General features: G+C 38.8%; 1 protein-coding gene and 1 long non-coding RNA gene across 3 annotated transcripts in view; one reads left to right on the top strand and one right to left on the bottom strand.

Moving 5' to 3' along the window:
- LOC113746291 (uncharacterized) overlaps window positions 1–2,117 on the bottom strand; it is a 37,295-nt gene extending 35,178 nt beyond the window's left edge. The window contains exons 1-2 of the long non-coding RNA XR_003462729.1: window positions 1,813–2,117; window positions 1,336–1,428 (exon numbers count right to left, since the gene is read on the bottom strand). This is a non-coding gene — a long non-coding RNA (uncharacterized LOC113746291). The remainder of the gene's footprint in view (window positions 1–1,335; window positions 1,429–1,812) is intronic.
- The window catches only part of chst8 (carbohydrate (N-acetylgalactosamine 4-0) sulfotransferase 8), a 165,410-nt gene that overhangs the window by 149,275 nt on the left and 10,135 nt on the right, over window positions 1–6,000 (top strand). The window lies entirely within an intron of this gene.

Below are 6,000 nucleotides of genomic sequence, written 5' to 3'. Positions count from 1 at the left end.
ATGAATTTAATACTTTTACTCCGATACATTTTTAATGTGCTGAATCGTTACTCGTTACTACTGTAGTGTCCAGCCGGACGGCGATATTGAACAAACTGCATTTATTGCTGAACGGTTTGGTTCAGGACTCGGTGACTGTCGTGTCGGCCGTAACCACGCCAAAAAAACCAACATAACACTCCCGGTCTCACACATCAACCTCGCTCGTGCGCCGTACTTCATACACCTGACGCACCCAGGTGCACGCTCTCTCGCCTGCTCCCTCGCCCCCTCGCTCTCGCATTCATTTAGACCAGACATGGGCAAACTACAGCCCGCGGGCCGCATGCGACCCGTTAGGCTTTTCAATACGGCCCGCTGAACTTATCCACATCCAAAAAATAAAAATATATCTTACAAAGATATGTGTCTCATCACTGTGCGATGAAAACTCGGCGAGCTATCCCCCAAAGAGTAGCAACAAAACCCACAAAATGATACAGTATGTCTGATTTTTGCTGTTTCGTGTCAAAAGTTCTATTCCAGCGCGAAGAAACGCTGCTAATGTCTCCTGCTAATGTCTCTGCTTTAGTTTGAATCAACCACGAAGCTCCTGGTTGTTACATAAAGACAAAGAGGCTTTGACAGTGAAGTGAGACCTCTTGCTGCGATATACTACCTTTGGGTTTACTTCATTCTGGATCGTCATTGGTGGGTCAAATGTGAATGTGGGCGGTACTAATAGATTCTCCTGACTCTGATTGGTCGACAGGTGATAGGTGTCAATCATCCACACTGTGTTGTTTTAGCCTCAGTAGCACCTCTAGCTGCTACCTGCTGCTTCATATTCTTTAATACCGCTTATTACAAACACTGCGTCATATTGAAACTCGAAGTCTTCTTTCCTCCTCTCGGAATCCTCCTGAACAACTTTTGCAAACAGCAACGCTGTTGTTATTTTCTGCCACTATGAAAAACGACCACACAGGTGAAGACATGTTCATTATTAGTCTGGCAGAGACGGGGCCAGGCTTGGGTCCTGCCAATAAGGCGCGATAACTTTTGGGGCTACCCAGCCTGCAAACAATTTCTCCAATTTCATTAGATTATCGGATCTTTTTATCGGTTAAAATGAACCTATCGGATCGATAAAAAATGACGTAATTTCTCCCCATATTGGCCGATATTTTATTGGTCCGATTAATATTGTGCATCCCTAAAATAAATAAATAAAGTGTCCTTTCCAGCTTACAGCTGTTCTGATTGCAAAGTTCAGTCCACAGTCCATTATAATCCATGTCTGTCAAAGTCTATGTAGTGTATGTGCGACCCGGGTAGTATGTATGTGTGCCGTACCTTGTTCAGATCTTATCTGATCCAGGTGTGACTCTTCACAAAGATGAGGAGGATGAAGGGTTGTGCATCCTCTTCGAAGTTATCAATTAATTTCTGTTCAGAATTATATTTCTTGTATCTCTCCTACTTAAATGCAACCTATAAACAACTATATTACTATCTTTTACGGTATTAAATAAACCACGTTGCACAAATTATTATCTGTATCAATTATTGTGTTTCAACCATCTCAAAATGAACTTAACTCAGTAAATATCATAAGCATTAGGGGACAATTTACACTCATCAACCTTGAATATGGCGCAGTACAAATTATCATGTGAACAATTACATTTACAACTCAACTCAGCATACTAACTCACTGAAATATCTTTCTTTTTTTTTTGGTAACATAAGAACATTCAATATTAGCATTTATAATGACTGAACATGTGCTTATCAATTAGCATATTATTAGCAGGCAGCATACAAACTCACCGGAGTCCTCGGTAAACAAAACAAGTCACAGCAATTTCCCCGGTCGCAGCCGTCCAGGAGTTCTCATAACACAAACATACAACTCGTGTCCATGAAAATAAATCCAGATCGGTGTGGCATCAGTGTCCCAGCATGCAAAGCACACCCTCCCTGAATTTCCCGTATCTACTCGACATGAAGCTTCCCCTTGTGGCTACTCAAAGCAACTACAGTCACAAACACAGCTCTCTTAATGAACTCACACTTGATGAAAATGAATGAACATGAAGCCAACAATAAAATACACGTAATAAACCCAACTGTAATTTTCATGGGGTTACATTCTTTTGAGATTTTACAGAATTTCTCTGTATGTTTGAATCAAAGAGATGCAGTGACAGTGTTTGTTTTATGAGGTGGTTTCCCCTTCACATAATTGTATCTCTCCATGACCCTTCAACTGTTATGTCCTGAACAGCTGAATACGCAAGATTTCAAACCTTCTGGAGGTCTTATTTGCTGTGTATTTATTCATTTTGAATGTAACGTGTAGTGTGCGAATAAAGCATTTGCTGAAGCAGGCCCTCCTGTACATGATTGTCCTGCATCAGCAGGAGAGAGGGAGGGAGAGTAAAGCGACAGTAGAGCGAGTGGTCAATTGATTACAATTGAGTGTTTTTCATGTCGGGGCAGTGGAGGTTATTTCAAGCAAATAGAAGTTGGAAGAATAATCAGATGGACAACTGTGTCCATTTTTTTTAAAAACGTTTCCGTTTGTCATACTGAATTTGAAGAAAAAAGTGATCGGTTCTAACGTGATTGATTGGATGACTGTGTGGTACAGCAGGAAGATGTACATTGTTACTTTATTTACAGATGATTGAAAGTTTTTGTTGATAGCCCTTGTTGATGTTGGTGGAGTGCTGGTTGTAAATGAGTACACTGTTTAAGGCAATGCCAAGATATGGATGGTTGAAAATTGTGTTTCTATAGGGAGAGCTAATGAGCATGCCCTTTGATTCTGAGACCTTTAGGTAAAGAAAGGAAGGAAAAACTCATTATTGATTTTTTTGATAAGCCATAACAGAGTAAATGAGGACTCTGAGAATGGGTGTGTCATCTGAATATTTGTTGTACATATTTGAGGAATAAACTCTTCTACAGTATAACGAAGTATAAGAGAAATAAAATAAATTAAGAGTAGTCTGACATGGTTACTGTTACTGTCTATATTCTGCAGGAGTAAATGCACAAATCAAGTCAAGTTAAGTCAGATTTATATAGATAGCATAATATCCCAGATTACAAATTTGCCTGAAAGGGCTTTACAATCAATTCAGACAAGGATAAACTACCAAAAAACCTATAATGGAAAGCAATGTAGGAAATCTCGGGAAGAGCAGCAGAGGAGGGCTGCTGGAGGCAGGTGAAAGCTTAAAATGACGGTGTTCAGAAATCTGAAACGACAATCTGCAGCTTAAGTCAATAGATATTTAAATTCTGGCTCAATTGTTCGTGAAAAATGCAACTATGACACAGTGATTTCTTCAAAACATTTTAAATTTGCTATTGCTGATTTGTGCCCCAAGGCTCATGGGAAGTGCAGTATTTAGACCTTAGTATTTAGAAAACATCAAAATGAGAATATAGAATGAAACTAGTTTGTCCTCACACTTCACAATGATCACTGAGCTTGCAACCTGAGATATGTCTGTATCTTCTTGTTTTGAAAATTAAACTTAATCTTAAATTCAGTCCATTTTGCTTCCATCAGGACATCTATTCTGCCCACTGTGTAAACCTTTGAATTAACAAACAAGTCTCAGTATGGGTTCATTCAAAGTAAATTTCTGAAACATTGCTAAAATCTTTGATGGCTAGTAAGGAAACATTGACAGACATAGCCAGATCTGTGCTTATTATTATCCAGCATGTTAGAATATTACCAAATCTCATAATGTCATTACCAAGTTTTTTTTTTCATAGTCTACATCCTTCTATGTCTTAGACTTCAGTCTTTATAGTTTTCAGTGCGTCTGTCTCCTCTTCTCCTTTGAATAGCTGACTTGCTACTCAGGCTATAGATACATGAGAGCACATCACTCCTCTCGTGTCATCATCTCTATTGAATCTTCTTCTTTATCTGTGCAAGTTTCAAGACAGTATACAGCAACTCCGCCTGCAGAATTTGTGACTTATTTTGGAAAGTTTTTCTGGTAAGAAGCCTGAAATTGTTTGAGAGGAGTTCACATATGTACTGTGTGGACCTTATGAATCCCATCAGCTTCCCATTGTCATCGGCGATGAAGTGGTTTATAAAGAGAGTACTGCATTGTGTACTCTATGCATGGGTCAAGATCTCTGCAGCACTGAAATAAGAAATGTGCCAATTAAATCCTTCTGCACCTCATCTCGGCTGTGATAATTCACTTAACCCCAGGCTCAGAGCTGACAGGTAGCATTTGTTTACACATCCATTCTCATGCAAGCTACCAGGCCTCGTCCTCTACACGGTATTACAACAAGCCGCCTCCCACAAGCCGCCCCACTTACAGCTCTCCAGCGTTCTCTGTTTCCATGGAAATCTGCCCTAAGTCTATGCATCTCCCTAACCTTGAGAGTACCCCAAGTAGAACTGACTCAGAGAATATATTGTTGTCAAAATGAATTGTCATAATAGCACCACATTTGGTACCCCCTTTCAGCCTCTTCCTATCTGTGTAGTTCATTATTTCCCCTCCTGCTGTGTTCAGTCCCAGTGTTACCAGCATGAGAGAAAGAATAGCACAGAAAAATAAGCTCAATATTGGAGCAAATTAAAACATGAGGGAGATTATTATTATAGCTACCTACTTTATCACCCTATAGAGGCAGTTTCACTTTATCTTTAAATGTGGTTTCACAAATTTCTGTCTATATAAGGAAGGTTTTATTCCTAAAGCGATACAGAATATCTCCATTTAGAGGGAACACATCCCCTTGCCTCAATTTCATCATTTAATTACTCTAAGATAAAGTTCTTCTCTGTAAAAACACCTTAATAACTTATATATATATGTGTGTGTGTATATATATATATATATAAATTATAACTTAAAAATCTATGTGTATGTATGTGTATATATATATATATGTATGTGTGTGTGTATAGATAGATATAGATGTATACAAAAATCTATATTAATACAGTATATAATATACAACTTTACAATGTAGCATGCTTAACCAATTCGCAGATTCATACAGTAGATAGGTGTGATTCTATGATGCAAGTGATATCACATGAGCTGCTCAGCTCAGTTGCTACCTCAGAGCAGGAAAGCAAAGTGCTCTGAAAATAGTGCAAAGGTGTTAATGCAGCACCACAGTCTCACGTCATAAATAGTCTTCAAGTGAGCTCAGTTTTTACCTCACTGAATGTTGATGTAGACTTTGTATGCTCAGCCTGTGCTCTGCCACAGACAATTATGAGCCAAACCATGTGTTATTTATGGTCCATGGAAGGCACACTGATTTAATGTGGCAGGGGTTTGGAGGAAGCGTCCTCTTTTTTCGTTTGAATTATCATCTAATGAGCATCAACATCTAATGAGAGAGCACATCCCTGACGATTTACGAGTCTTCCCAACACTTGACCTTCATGTGGGGTCAGAGTTGGAAGGGGAACCCATACATGGCATTGTGAACATCATGTAATTTATGGATTTATGTGAGGTGCAGTGAAAAGCAATTGCACTTAGGAGGTCAGAATAATGTCATGATGAAGTTTAGGAGGGGAGCTCAAGAGACAGGTTAATACACTTACTGCTTAGCAAGCCATATAATTGCAATGTTCTTTATCAGTAGAATTACCACACATTATATTTTACAATACAATGCGAATACAGCTTTGATCTACACTCAATAAAATGTAACAGTATTTTTCGACTGCTCACATCTCACACTCTCATTCATTTACTTCAGCCAATCATAAATGTAATATAGAGTCATACTACCATATCACCAAGTGTGGCCTCATTAACTATAATGTAATCTGTGACCTTTATCAACCTCTATTGATGAGTGGAAGGAACTGCATTGACACTGACAGAAGTGAAAACAAGAAACCTTACCATGAATCTAAAGCCTGTAATTAGCCTGTGCTTAAAACAAACAGTTCAGACTAATAAGGTGTAATTAGGACACAGAGCCAGAAATGTAAAAATGAAT

The sequence above is a fragment of the Larimichthys crocea genome, chromosome VIII, assembly GCF_000972845.2.
Source record: "Larimichthys crocea isolate SSNF chromosome VIII, L_crocea_2.0, whole genome shotgun sequence".
NCBI lineage: Eukaryota > Metazoa > Chordata > Actinopteri > Sciaenidae > Larimichthys > Larimichthys crocea.
The sequence above is the reverse complement of the archived record's forward strand: the minus strand, read 5'-3'. Positions and strand labels throughout refer to the sequence as shown.